This window comes from Epinephelus moara, chromosome 3 (genome assembly GCF_006386435.1).
Source record: "Epinephelus moara isolate mb chromosome 3, YSFRI_EMoa_1.0, whole genome shotgun sequence".
In the NCBI taxonomy this organism is placed as follows: domain Eukaryota; kingdom Metazoa; phylum Chordata; class Actinopteri; order Perciformes; family Serranidae; genus Epinephelus; species Epinephelus moara.
Window position 1 is genome coordinate 8,295,146 of NC_065508.1, and position 16,095 is coordinate 8,311,240.

At 40.9% G+C, this 16,095-nt stretch overlaps 1 protein-coding gene across 1 annotated transcript in view; it reads right to left on the reverse strand.

The window, feature by feature from the left end:
- Positions 1 to 16,095, reverse strand: part of stk32a (serine/threonine kinase 32A) — a 93,131-nt gene that overhangs the window by 61,191 nt on the left and 15,845 nt on the right. The gene's annotated exons all lie outside the window — the stretch shown is intronic.

The following is a 16,095-nucleotide window of genomic DNA, read 5'->3' on the forward strand; positions in this document are numbered from 1 at the left end:
GTTGGAGTTGGAACGGGGGTCACAGACAGTCTTCCTGTCAAATACCTCGGCCATAGTGCTCCGCGGCGCAAGATAACAGCTTACCAGCGACCGAGAAGCCTGGCTCCATGTCCAATAATTTCCTCTTCGTTGGTGTCATGACTGCCCAGAAGTACCTGAACAGCCGAGCCGTGGCGGCACACAGGTATGTGACGTGTCAGAGGAGAAACGAGCCTTTCACATTTCTCTCTTTGTGGCAGGTAACGGTCCACAAACCTCACCGCACTTTAGGGACTGTTCTTTACTTATGAAGGGACTGTTCTTTACTTGTCAGGGGAGGAGGGTGGCTGGTTGATTTTTATTTTATTTATTTATTTTATTTTGATCCCCCCTATGTTAATCACTTATTGATGCTGTTTTTGAAGTATGAATAAGTCAATAAGTAATTTATTCCATTGAAATATCATTGATGTATTATAGAAAAGTGATTTATCTTTTTATAAATGACAAAAGGCACATCTGCCTCATTTTTGTTGTGGTATCCTGATACTACTCAGAACCATGATACTTTCACTGGTATCGTACTATGGGTCCCAATTTTGGTACCGTGACAACACTACAACCATCTATATGTGTGTGCGTCCGCCCCATTCTAATGAACGCAATATCTCAAGAACATAACAAGGGAATTTCCTCCAATTTGGCACAAACATCCACTTTGACTAGACAATAAACTGATTGGAATTCGGTCGTCGAAGATCAAACATCAAGGTCACTGACCTCCCAAAACATGTTGGCCATAAATCAAGAACTCATACGCTAACTATGACACAGTTTCACTCAAATGTCTAAAAATGATAAAGTGATAACACTGTATATCCAAAATGTCGAAGGTCAGCTTCACTGTGACATTTTAATGTTCTTCAAAGCACTTTTCTGGCCACTATTCAACATTGTAACTCACGAACAAAAGCACAGACATCTTGTCAGATGCTGAAAAGGTGACTCTAATCCTTGGTGCACACCTTAACACTGTGCTGATTGTGTAGATCTTCTGTGCTGCCGGGGGTGAAATGTGTGTGAAGCATCTGTATTTTCATAGAGATGGATGTAGACTGTAACTGCAACTTGACTGGTATGAGGAAGCTTACTGCAAGGCACTTATTCTAGTTTTTTTTTTTTTTTTTAATTTTTGTTACCTACTACAAAATAAGGTTTTGGGCCCTCATTTATTACCAGTTTAATTCCTAACATTCTTGTTAATTAAAAAGATTTCACCATGCAAATTATCAAAGAAAAAAAGACCAAAACTGTGCACCGAAATATTCCAGGTTGTTTACTGAAGAGCCTTATAAACTAACATAAAATACAATACACCATCCGCATATTTAAAAGTACACTCAGGATGCAATCACCATCAGAGTTGCATCCAATTGCTCTCTGGATTCTAGAGCAAAAAGCAAATGAGGACAGTTACAACAGACAAAACACACCAGTAATCTCTGTTGTGATTACATTAGTGATCATCAAACAGATTATCCTGGCCTTTTTTCTTTTTTAATGTGACATGGAGTGACATGCACAGTGTCACTGAGCATTTGTACCTCTTTTTTTCCTTCACCACTGGCAGTATGAAACGCTTATGTCATTTATTGAGCAAAGTTCTGCATCCACTCAGCAACATTGTCCGCTCAGATGGCTCACTGCCCCGCTTTTCTCTCTATTTAGGGTTAACAGGATTTTCATGAGACTGGTGAGTGTCTTGCCATTTCATTAAAGCAGACCATTTTTCCTTATGTCAGTATGTGGTTTATAGATTTGGCAGGGAAAACTGAACTGTCTGCTTCCCTGTCTCCAGCAAGGAAAGTGGCAAAAATGTCACTTCCTTTATTCAGGATTGAAATATTCTTATATTCTCTGTATACTGTTTAGTATTTGTTTGCATTTGCCTCAGTCCCCTGTTTGTGTGTGAGTAATGTTGTGGGTGGCAGTGCTTCTTGTGGCCATCCATCTATTCATCCATCCATCAAGCACTGTCATGCACAGCAAGTCTTTATCAGCATGCGGCCCGCTGCATCGCCATTTGAGAAGCTGTTGCACAAATCATCATTGATTTTACATGCTGAGAGTCTCACTGGGGCCACGCTTTTTTCCCTCCCCTCAAAACGATGAGATAATTAGTTTCTCTCCCACAAGAAACTTATTCATGCAAAAATACTATTAAAAATAATTGCAGCAGCCAACTTTTTTTTTTGCTTGCCTAAAGCGTTGCTCTGTGTAGTGTCTGCAACACAACGTTCTACAGATCTTCTGGAAAATACCACACTACCACCCCTCTGAAGTCCTTCAACATGTTGGTGATCTAAAAATGAGAAGACTACAATATCACTGAAGTGGGTTTGAATGTGTTAGGTTTCAAATTTAAAGGAACACTTTAGGATTTTCCAACCTGGATCCTGTTATCCTATGTTTTTGTGTATAAGTGACTAATGGGAACAACAGTTTTTGAATCTAGTCCAGTATTGAGTGAGAGCGCTGCAGCCAGCAGCAGCAAAACAGACTGCAGTGAAACCACTTGGGACTTAGGCACCATCAATTTATGTTCACTAAAAGGGCTTGTTTAAGTGTTATTATGGAAAACATCCCTACAATGATAGACCTGTTTTTAAGGAAAAAAAATGCAGCCCTGAAACCACTATCACCAACCCACCAGACCCCGTTTAAATGAACAGTAATTTTAGGGTGCTTTCACACCTGCCCTGTTTGGTTCAGTTCAATGGCACTCAAGTATTTTTGCCCCCTAAGTGCGGTTTATTTGGGCAGGTGTGAACACAGCAATAACACTCAGGTGGGCACCAAAACAAGCGGACCAAACATTCTTGAAGAGGTGGTCTCGGTCCGGTTACAAATGAACTCTTGTGCGGTTCGTTTGAGGTGAGAATGTGTTTTGACCTCGATCCGAACCAACTGCAGTCACATGACACATTGTTTGGGTTAAACATGAGCATGTTACAGTCCTGGAGGATTATTAATGTGGACCTCCTCCTGTACTGCCTTAATATGCACATTCAGCACATCCAATGCATCAAAACATTGTTTTCTAGTTGGAGCCGTGCCTCGTTTTCAAACTGTATGGTTTGACTAAAATGAACAATGACAGCAATATAGTCCACGATGAGCAGCGTTAAAATCAACCTGCGTAGTTGTCCCTCCATTGTGACATTAGAAAGTGTCGCATTTATCTTGTAAGTGTACTCTTCTTCAGCGTTTGGTTTTCTTCCTCGATTTTGCCCCCCCCGCAAGGCGTTTTATTTGGTCCACTTGTAAATGCTACTGTGAGAACACCAACCAACTCTAGGCAATTGTGCAACTTTGTTACAAAATTAGTCCCTGATACGGACCAAAGCAAGTGAACTCTAGGTCTGAAAAATAGGGGAAATAGGGTTTAGTATGAAAAATACCAAAGTTACCCATTGAGTAGGTTTTTTTGTTTGTTTTTTTTACTCCAGAGGCAGATCGGTCTTTGTAAGCACCATCTTGGCTCAAACTCAGTGCTCAATGTCCGGGGGTAGTTTTTTGCCATGTTGGTGAACTCCCCTCCTCGGGGCCCTTCTCCAATAAACTGGAGGTGGTGCTTTTCTGCACTGGATGGATGTAGATTGATTGAGCTGACTCAAAACTGTCTGCTAAGGCTCAGATAATGCTGAGACCACTTAACATCTGATTGCCAATGGCCTCAGAGTGTGGAAAGACTATCTGTTAGATACTCGTCCTGAAAATGCACACACATTTGGCAAAGTCACAAAGAGGTGCATGACGATACAGCAATCTCCTTCCTTCTCAGTTTCAGATAAAAGATGCATTAAATATTATGATGTATTTTTATAAAATAAACTGGCAAAAATCAATGCGACATCTTGAATTTGAATGAGTGACTCTGTTCTGAACACCCAGATTCACAATCAACAAACAGTTCTCATGAAAAGAAGTTTTAGGGGGGAAAAAGAAATGAGAAGAGGCCAGCCCTTCCCACTTAGTTTATAATACAGTACAGCTGAATGGATGGGCCCAGCTGCAATGCTATCAATCACTCAGACAAGCAGAAATGACTTGGCCACGCCTGCGGACACCAAGGTCCTTCAAAGTTTTTAGCAAAGTTTATATATGTATCTGAGTGTCTTTGCCACAGATACCCACACAAACTCCTAACGAATCTCAGATACAGCAAGGTTTACTTCATGTGGTCAAAATAAAAGACGCCTGCTATATTCAAAATGTTACAATCCCATCAGTAAAAGAGTAGAGCTTTATAAATGAGGAGACAAAATGCCTTTAAAGCAACATATTCTAAAATGAGGGGATTTCCATGGAGAGTGTATAAAGACTTGAATCTGAGAAAAAAAAAAATCAAAGTTCCAGCTGCTGCCATTAGATGTAAGCGGGAGATAAATGAACCACCAGAGTGGATCAATGTATGCGTGTGTGCATGCAGAGAGAGTGTGTTGGAAAATGATATGACACTTGAGTCTGGCACGGAAAGTGGAAGCACAGATCAAACAGGTGTCATATTAGCGTCACATTCTCTTAAATATCAAAGCAATGCTTCACTTTGATTCAGGATTTGTACTTTTTGGGACCAACAGGACTCTGACTGAGTTCATACGTGGTCAAAACATCCCTCCCTGATTATCCACACTGCTTCTGCTCTGGTTCTGTGTACATGTTTGGATATGTGAAGAATTAATCAGCCACAAACTTGAAAAAGCTGGAATTTCTCTCAAGAGTGAGGGAGAGTTGTTATTAGTTTGAAGCTTTCATTTTATGATAGAAATAACTTACTACAAACTGCATATACGGCCACAAGAGAGAATGTAATGAGAATATTATCACGGGCAAAACATGGAAAAAGGAAATAAACATTCATGAAAGGTAACCAAAAAAATACAGTATGCAAAAATATGTACAATTTTTATTTTAAATGCAAATCTGAAGACGTGTAAAATATTCATGACCCTCGAATATGATGGCCAAAGCTGAAAACAATACTAGCTGCAAACTATAAACCAAGACAAGAAAAACAAGCTCCTCAGTTGTTTAAAGTGTGAGCTAGACACAGCGTGTGTGTTTGCTGGATGGACTCCATATAACTAACGTCTATTAATCATTTGATTAACTCTCTTTGTCTCTTATTCTCTCTCTTTAGCCCTCTCTTTCCAGGTCTGTTACTCTCTCTCACACTCACACACACACACACACACACACACACACACACACACAGTAAATACCTCAAACCAAGCAGAAGTTGTTAAGGTGGTGAAGAATCCAAGAGGCTGCTGTCACAAGCACTGAGGGGACACTAACTGGACGTTAATTGCTCTTTTTCTTGGAAGACAAACATCGGCTTCATCCAGGAAAACTGCTGTTTACTTATATAATTGCAACAGTACATAATGTGCACGATGAATGAGAGGAGTTCTGCTAGTACAGTAAGTTTAATGACTCTTTCTAGACTTTAATCTTGAATTGCATCATATTCAACCTCATCTTCCACTTTCATCATTAATTATTCATTTTGGATATTTAACTATTATTCTGTTAATGATTAGTCATTGTCTGTAACCACTTATCCTGGTACAGGGTTGTGGGGGGCTGGAGCCTATCCTAGCTGACATTGGGCATGAGGCTGTATACACCGTGGACAGGCCACTGGACTATCACAGGGCTGACACATGGAGCCTGTTTAGACCTGATATTAACATGAGTTTTGGGTGATCTGATCAGCACTAAAAACAAGTCTAAACGACCACCAAGACGCATTGTGATGCATCCCCAACGAGGACTACCTCATCGGTGCAGGATGTGGTGGTTGTTTTAGTTACAGTGCGCTAATGCGCTATAACTTATTTATGTCAAGTTGAACGAAGTGTTATGTGACATCCATGATTTTGCCCTATGGAAAGCGAAGTGTTTAATCATGCTGACAGCAATATCTCCAGCTGTATGGACACAACTGCTAACACAACTAGCAAGCATGCTAAAGAGCAGCTAGCCGGAGGAAGCCGGAGTATGGCAAGCCGTTTTAACATTTAATAGCTAGACTGGATATTCATTACTGATATCTGCAACATAATTTTGCCTCTTATTCAAGATATCTGTAATTAGATTTTGCCTAGTCAAAACTCTAATTTAAGATATCTGTAATTCAGTTTTGACTTGTAAGATTCAAACTAATTTTGCCATTCATGTGTATGGGGTTTGTCAATACAGATATCTCCAATGTAGTGGCAGATATCTGCAGTTCTTATTGCGGATATCTGTAACTGAATTGTGGATATCTGTAATTCCAGTTTGAGATATCTACAACGTCATTTTGACTAGTCATAATTCAAGTTCAAGATATCTTTAATTATCATCAATTGAAGATATCTACATGGTCCTTTCTAGATATCTTGAATTAAGTTTCAGATAGAATGAAGTTGTAGATATCTTGAACTTGACTTATGACTAGTCAAAATGATGTTGTAGATATCTCAAACTGGAATTAGAGATATCTCCAATTCAGTTGCAGATATCCGCAACTACATTGGAGATATCTATAATGACAAACCCCATACACATGAATGGCAAAAGTAGTTTGAATCTTACTAGTCAAAACTGAATTACAGATATCTTTAATTAGAGTTTTTACTAGTCAAAATCTAATTACAGATATCTGTAACTGTAGTTTTGACTAGTCAGAATGACGTTATATCTTCAATTAAAATTCATACTAGTCACAATGACATTACGACTAGTCAAAATGGTGTTGTTGATATCTATAATGGTAATTGCCGATAGTCAAACTTAGCGATTAAATGTTAAAACGCCTTGCCATAGCAGGAGAACCTGGAGGAAACCACATTGCATGCAAACTCTACACAGAGGGTTTTCACAGAAGGATCTGAACTTGGATTCAAATTTGATTCTTGCTATGAGGCGACAGTGCGAACCACGGTACCACCACTGATTAGTGTCACGATTTAATTATGTAATTATTTATTTAAATCTGCTAAAATGTGGCAGAATAGAGTCTGATCGTTATCGGCTGATAGCTAAAGCTACAGTTAGTAGCTTTTATCAAAATAGGGGTTTGTCATGTCTACCGTAACTGTTACTACATCAACAAAGTGTTGAATGAGACAGAGATACCCATTTTCCACCCAAAATTAGCGCATGTACGCAGGTTTTTAAACATGTTTTTTTTGTTTGTTTGTTTTTTGTAATGTGTCACAGTTGAAGGCATGGACAGACCAGGTCAGTAAACAGTAGAGGGGAGCATAGAGGCCAGTGAAAATGTTAGGGTGGTTATTAACTTTTATATATCTCTTATCGCTTATTTATTCAGTCTCTCTCAAACTCGGTGTAGACCACCTTGGATCGATGTTCAAGTGCTAAGGCAGACGTTATTTTGTGGTGATGGGTCATTGTGTCATCTTGCCGATAAAGGAGTGAAACTTAGCTTGTGCACTCAGGTGTTGAATTCCCATCAATGCCGATCGTAGCTGTAGGCGATAAATACCCGTGACTACTGCAGAGTCATGTGTATGTGCGTGTGTAGTACCAATTAAAACCTTTCCCATTGCATTAAAAAGCCAGATGTTAGCAGGTGTTAGTGGGTTTGTTATGCAGTGGGAAAGAGGTTTTAGTCTGTGAAAAAAAACATATCCCTTCTCCTCCTATTGCCTCTAATAGTATTTGCTAGAATATACTGTGGTGCACTGAGAACAACCAAAAACAATCAGAGCCAAGGAGTCTCTAATGCAGCTGTCAGTCATGTCAATCACATCTCATGGACTGTCAATCAAGATACTGTTACTGTGTTGCCTATTTCTCACCTCAGATGTTTTCAGAAACATATTTTAGTGTGCCTCTTAGCTGTAAAATTAGACAGTTTGTGACCCAGCTGCTGTGCTGTAATATCTCATACCAAATGCTCAATGTTGCTCTGCACTGACCAATAATCGCTTCTCAGACCAGCCAAACTGCTGTCAGTGCTAAATTTATCACCGTCTATGCACTGCAGGATTTTCACTTTAAACCCACCTGTCACAAAGCTATAAGAAAAGCAAATGTAATGTAGAAAATCTATGAAAATTCAATGCATTATTACTTTATCATACTGCTGTGTGATTGGGGGGGTTGGTGTTAGGGTGGTACAGCAAGTCCATCAAAACAATCGATGGCACACTTGAGTCCTCTGTGAAACCAGTTCAATCAAGTAGAAAACCAGCTCTCATGCTTGGCCGAGGTTTACGTGTTTTCTGTCCCACAAGTCTTTCCATCAGATGGCCAAGGTGGTAAAATAAGAAAGGGCTTTGCTGTCATTGTCGGGGGGGTAGTTGTTCTGTCTTCTGAGCAAACAAGACTGACTGACTCACTGCAATCTCTCACATGGTTGCCCAGGAACAAAGACGCAATACAGAGGGTCAACAGCCTGAGGTGGTGATAAACATAGTAATGCACGTAAAGTACACTCTGATTACCGTAATGTGCACACACAGAGACACATGCACATGTACCCAGGCGTACTTATTGCCACCTAGCAGCCTGTTGTATGAGCCAGCTGCCTTTTACTTAAGACCAGACAGTCACTGAAACCTTTATAAGTCTTAAAAAATCCAAAATATAACGCACATACTCACAGATTTCAGCCTACACACCTGCAAGCACACACACACACACACACCTGCAGTACAGCTGAAATTTGTATCCTGTACATCCACAAATCAACAACTCATGTTTGTTACTGCTTCGTCACTTGATGTGTCTAAGTTCACATTATTGCACTTATTAATAATTTCTTGTGCTATACTGTGTGTTTTATATTACAGCTGCAAATCAACATCATCCCTCAGGGACTGACTGACCTGGTGCTAATTCAGCTTTCTATTTCATGCTCTTTCAGCAATATCACCACTCTACTTAAAGTGTAAATTGGTCTCTTATGACAATAAAGCCTAATTTCTTCCTAAAGAAGGTGCTCTCTCTGTCTCTTTCTCTCTCTCTTGCTGTCTTTCTCCGTCTCTCTGACATGGCTACAGTATTTAGAAGGCGTTTGAATATGAATGAAGTCTCCTCTGGCCTGCTGCCACTGCTGTCAAAATGAATTAGAGATGCTTCCCATTAAGTTGTTCGTCACAGGTAGGCGATGGGTCACAGAAGTTACCCGAGTTACCATTAATATGACAACATATACGTGTATGACTAATGTGGTTTAAAAGAGCCTGCATCATGTCAAAGCTGTGCATTAATGGGATAGCTTAGACTTTTTTGAAGTGTGGTTATAGTCAGTGTATTACCGACAGCAGATGCCAGTCAGCAGCATGCCCCCAGTTTGCGTTTATAAATACATAAGTCCTATGGTTGAGAGAATGTAGCGCTACAGGAAAGGGTTAGGGACTTTTTTGTAGCTAAATTATGTTTTGCTACTAACCCCCATCCACAGCAGTACATTGCTTAGCTTCTGTGTCGGCACTCCTGCTTGTGTCTCTAAACGGTAGCCGTGCTGACGGCCACATACTTAAGGTATTTGTAATACACTGACTGTGGATAAGTACCTCATACAAACCCCACTTCAAAAATTCCAAACTATCCCTGAAAGCTACAGTCAGTACAGGTGCCTGAAAAGCCCTGTTTCCACTGAGCAGTACGTTACAGTTCTGGGGCCTCATTTATAAAGCTTGCTTACGCACAAAACAGGGCTTGAAAGTGGCGTACGCCACTTACCACGCAAAGGTTGTGATTTATAAAAATAAACTTGGCGGGAGAATGTGCGCACCTGTAAGCAAACTCTGAGTCATGCGTGCGCACATTTTGGAAGACACTGGGAAGTGGCGACGCAGACGGCGAGGTGGAGAAGTGGAGTCAGATTTTTATTGATGTCTCACACAAATTTAATGTCACGCTATATCCACCTTAGATCCACGTTATCATTGAAATTAAATCCAGCAGCCTTATTTTGCGCTTGGAGTGAGTGATAATTGTTTCATAACGTTGTAAAATCCAACTCAGATACTGAATTGAAATTCTTTCTAAATACGTATCCAACTCAGATACTGAATTGAAATTCTTTCTAAATACGTATTTAATCCGCACTGCCTCTAACGTCTTATTGTCCACTCTGTGAGCGCAGGAGGGGGAGAGGACGGCGCGACTGCATGGAATATATTTATTTATTTAGCTAAATATTTCCAGTGCATTTATCATATCTCGAAATCCAGCCATTAAGCAAAACCGTTTCATCAGCCCTACTTAGACATGTGCTGTTCATGACAAAACCGGCATGAAGAAACGTGTTCGCCTATTACACTTTCATCTTTGAATTGTATTTCAAATTACACGTTGTATTTTGGGACAGGGATACCACTGGTTCATGCTGTAATTCAGGCCGGGAGTCTGATCAGACTAATTGCCATAAACATAAATACTGCCTGTGACCCTCGTGCGTAATTGCGCAAGATGGCACTGGCACATACTCCTTTTTGACTCCACCTTTAATAAATGTGATTCTTTATGTCGCACATCAATGTCAAACATCCTCAAATTTAAAACCTCAAATTTAAAAGCAACACATTAACTACATGTTGGTAAAGGAGTAGAAATATTTGGTCTACCTTGAGATCAGACCACGTTTTTTTTGTTCTGTCACTGTCCGGGGAGTCCCACAGACACAGCTGACAGCATCAGCAGCGTTGATGTGTTGCCACTTATTTTCGCTAGTGATCCCGCTGCTGTGGCCACCAAATAAAATCTTTCTTCAGTCCTCCACCTCCCGTTAAAGGGTCTCTAGCTCAGTCTCGGAAATTCCGTTTTTTGGTTCGTTTCTCACCCGTCGCCGTGACTCACACGAGAGACCACTTATTTATATGCAGATCGCATTCATGAGGTGATTTGCATGACCATTTATGGTTGAACTAGGGCGTGTAGAGGGCAGAATATGAGGCGGATCTGGGTGCGCACAACTCCAGGAGGTCTGTGATTTATAAAGAGAACATTGTGTGCAAGTGTGCGTGCGCACGGTTTTATAAATCAGATTATTTTTTGGCGCACGCCATTTTCAGCTTTTGGGCGCACGTCAACTTTTAGTATGAATCCTAAGCACTCTTTTATAAATGAGGCCCCTGTTCAGTACCCTTTTTTCCCATTTACACTGTGAAAAATTGTGGATGGTACCAATGGAGCTGTTCCGTACTGTCCCTCATTTTTTTGTCTGTTGGGGTACCTAGCACACAGATCTGGTGCTAAAAGGTGGAGCTGTGAACACTGCAGTCTGTTGACTGGTCAGTTGCGGACAGTCACTCTGCCAGCGAATTTTAAGGTAGAACGTTAATTTGTAATGTTACTCAGTGAGTAGACGACATGAATCCATCAGCACACCTTAAATTTCACTGTGACAACTTTGACCATTACTTTAGTTTTTTATGACATACACTTTTAGTAATGAGTGGATCTTCAAAAGTTTATATAGATTAATTTTGACCAGGGTGGCAAATATCTTCACAGGGAGGAAAAAAAAGTGTCGTGGAGCGTTGTTCCTGTGGGTTCCAGCAGCACTAAAACCCCTGAGCTTGCCTGAGAAGGATTAAATGCACAAACCCGCTATTTTTTAAATATCTTATCGAGAGAGACCCTCACTGCAGCCTGTTCTATTTTGTTCTGAAAATGTTGACGTGCAGCCTTGTTCTGTGGACAGTAAACGAGGTGCAGACTTCCATCTGTGTCACTGGTAATGAGGAAATACAGCAAGTGTTGGATGGAGCAGGGAGTGACAACAACCCCACCCACATTTAAGGGTACTGTTTGCGTTGCGGTGGAAACGCTAAGGTCTAGGTACCATGTCTGAAGGGTTACTTTTGGTTCCAAAGGTACCATACTGAAAGTGTTTGGTGGAAACAGGGCTAAAGCCTCCTGTGTAGACATAGACAAAGCACTGAAGCTGCTTCTCCTCATGCTACACCTTCTGCCCAGGTGGTGATGTTCTAACTAATAACCAGTATAAACAACAAAATAACATGCAGAAGAACAGAGATGGCAGACAGAAAAGTGGAAACAGATGTGCATGAATGAAGTGGAAAACAATCAGCCAACCGGTGAGCTTCATTTTGACAACAGCACTGCATTGTTGAATGTCTCCATTTGCATTTTACATCTGTGATGGGCTGAAAAGGACAGACAGCGACAGCAAGTTCTCAAGCATCATTAGCAGCTGATGCCTCAGCCAACATTTTGGGTAAAGAGAGGAGAGAACAGCAGTCAGTCTGCAGATTAGCACCTGTACATTATGTTGGAATGATCCCGACTTATTAGCCTTGCTGGCATCTGGTCTCTCTTTCTCTCACCTGTTCTCTCGTCCTTTCTCCCTCTCGTCCTCTAGGTGTTCCTCTTTTTCCCATTCTGTCTTTCTTTCTGTGTCTGCTCTGCCACACATGCATTTCAATGTGACCTCTTGGTGGCCTCCAGGCAGTCAGTCTGATGGGAGAGCATCCTGCGTGGAGCTTTTAGAGGCATAGATTCCCCCGGCCACATCAGTAATGGAAGTCTCCAGAAACCATAGGGACTGAGAAATTATTGCTAACATGTCCTTTCAAAAAAAGACTTCCCCTTCTCTGGTTCAACGCTAACAGTTGTGACATGTAAGGCTGTATAGTTAATTTAATACTCTTTCTTCAAACACACAAATTATTCTATTTCTAAAGTAGATTACTGTCCTTAAATCAAGAAAGACAGGTCTTAATATTATAAGAAAAATAATTCCCAATTCCAATTACATTGCAGCAAGTGCCCTTCAATGGTTTCCCCTCTTTAAAAGTAATGGCACTACTGGCAATATTCCTAAATGTATTGCCTCTCTGAAAAGAGGATATTACTTGTACACATTCATTCAGTGTAGCACTATTGGACTCAAGAAGGGATTGCTTTTCCCTTCAGTAGCTCATTATTCATAACCTGAATACCTTTTTATAAAGTAAATTAACTAAACCTCCTCAATTTAAACTTTAGTGATTTTGTTAATTACTATCTATCTATTGAATGCCCACAGCAGAAAACCCACATCAGTAAACCTGAGTGATAAAATGGCTAATCGAGACTTTGCCGTCCAACACAAGGTATTGCAATTACAGTGATAAGACGTACATACTATCCATACATGCGCACACACACTCTGACCAAAGCCCTTTGCTGAAACGGACACAGCCAGCCAAGCGCTCAGACTGTGACATGTTGGATCGATGCCGACAGCCCTCCGACCTTCCTCCCACCCTGTCTCCCAACACCTCGTCTGACTGACAGCTCCCATCAGTCTGTGTCTAATGCTCCCTCAGAACACACAGACATAAATACACTCTCATGCAAACACACACACCCCTTACAGAAAGCTCTGGAAATGAATGAGCTCATACACTAAAACTTTTTGCTTTTATTTATGTTTTTATTTCCATCATTGTTACATTTGAGCTCAGTAATAGTACTTAACTGGGAGGTTTTCTAATTCTCACCACCCCTGATTCTATCCATCGCAGTGGGTCACCTTGACATCAGGCCAAATGCTTTACATGCTGACATGCTGCTTTCTAGTGTTTGGCAATGCCTGCAGTGTTAAAAGTAAAACGAGGCTGTAATGTGCACATTTTGCAGCTACACGAGGATACATTTTGTACCTTTGGTACAAGCAGGTCTTACTATTGCTTACTTGTAACATTAGACTCTGGAATTAAGCTTATTTTAGCTCATGCAATTCATACCTAAGCAGACTGTAGTGCTTGTACAATACAGCGTATCTGGTGTACTAGACCTTTTATGTGAGGATGCTTGGAGGAATTCTTCTCTTAGTTTCTTAACAAAAGCGCTGCCTTTGTGAGACATTATGTCATTTCTGTTTGGGTTTTCTGAGTGAAGAAATGCACATGAACGGGGAATAACACTGAATGATGTCTTGCTCTGCATAGAAATGAAATGCATTAGTGAGATTGCATAACTGAGACAAAAAAGAAGAGGGAGTCCCTGAAGGTAGTGAAGCTTTTACTCCACAATGTTTTCAGACTATTGTTAATGTACTTATTTTTTTCCTTTGGCAGTTGCGCAACGGCTTTTTGTTTCTACAATAACATGTTCCTTCAAAACAGTACGTCCCAGAGGGCAGACATGGAAGATGTCATGGAACGAAGTGTCCTGCAGAATTTGTAGAAAGCAAGTTTAGTTGTGATTTCTCAATCAAAAATTAAGAAAAAAAAAGTTGGCAAAGAACATGATTAATTATTCTGTGGCCTAGTTTGTGGGAAGGAACATAAAAAAGATATTGATCTAGTTTTGTCATTTCCTTAATCCTAGCCAATCTTTTAGGTTGGTATTAAATTAGCATGAAATTCTTTTTTATTTTAATTTTAAGCAGTCACTGTCTCAACACAGAGCGACCAGCTAATTCCTGGAAAGAGTGACAAGACAAAAAGTTCTGAGGGACTCATAGCACTCCACAGATGATTGCAATCCGACAGTTTATTTGTTCACAATATGACAATGTCTAAAATTATAGTTGTTTCCCTCCAGATCCAAACTGTTCTGCCAGATGGCGTTCTGGAATATAAAAATTAATCAAAACCTAACAAAGGCAGTTTTTGCAGTGGCTATTAAACATCACTGTTTTCATTCTGCTTAAAAACAAATGTGCCACTCACAGAAACCACATTAACCCAGACTGTGATCTCACCAAACAGTGAGCAGGTAGTTTCAAGAAGTTCTTCTTCTGTGACATTTCCTCCATTAACAAACAAATTAACTGCAAAATCGGCAGTTAAGGAGGCAGCAAGACTGAAAGCTGAATACAGCAGCATCTGATGCTGGCTGCAATCTCTTCCTCTCTCTGTGTCTGTCTCTGATATAGTGCGAGTGTATCTCAGGCAGCGAGGTGCCAATAAGGGCTCCCCTTACACAGAGAGACTTAGTGCAGTGCAGGCACAACGGGCTGCCCCGCCAGTGCTGGCACATCAATACACTGACCGTACCACCCACCTAATGCCAGAGGTTACGATTCTTCAAAATCAGTCTACGATTGTTTGCATGGAGGGAAAATAGCCTGTATTTTTTTTTTTTTTTTTGCTCCTGTCTTCCAAGTGCATTGTTGCTTGGCTTCACACAGTGCACAGACACCTGAGGTCATGCCCCCTAGCAAGTGCAGTGACAGCAAGAGGAGAGGAAGGGGAGAGAAGCAGGTGGCGAAGGAGCAAAACAGGAGAGGTGGAGGAAGAGATGGAGGAAGGTGAGAGAGGAGAAGAAGACAGAGGACAGAGGAGGAGGATGAGAGGACGGACCAGCAGACAGGAGAAAAATAAAGGCTGGTTTTCTGCACGTAGCTGGCTCAGTACGGTTCATATGCCTGCAGGTAATCTCTCCCTATCTCTGACCTTGAGCGCTTACCTCAGGACAATCATAACTTACGCCAACTCAACACAGTGAGCAGACAGAGAGAGAGAGCTGACCCAAGCACATCTCTGGAGGAAATCACCCCCACCCAGGGGGCTTTACGCTGCCAAAAGCATTAACTTCCAAAGGTTTTTTTTTTTGTCCAACGCAGCATGCAATCAAGCAAGAAAGCAAGCACTGGCATTGTTTGTCTGATGAGTCTGTACGCTACACATCTCTCTTTCTCTGTTCACCACCTCAGTTGTTTTTCCTCTCTCTGCTTTGTAGCTACTCTGCCTTCTCCTGCGCCTTGCTGTCTTTTCCTATCGTCTGTTTACTGTGCTTTTTTTTATTCATTCCCACCATGGGAGGATTTTAGTTTCCCGCAAAGCAGTGATTAAAAGACAGCTATTGATTCTGCCAGAGTAGCTTTTAAAATGATATGGAATTAAAGTGGGAGAAAGGAGAAGTAGGTGAAGAGAGGATAGAGAAGTGGGACAGAGGACAAAGGGTAGATGGGGAAAAGCCTCTTGGTGCCACTGGTTACTCTTTTAATATCTCATTTAATTGCTCACATATCCAGAGCTTTATATAGGGAGTAGCCCAACCCCAAAAGAGCAAGTAGCGGACCTGTAAATCAAAAGGAGGAATGACGAATAAGACTAAAAATAAATTTAAAAA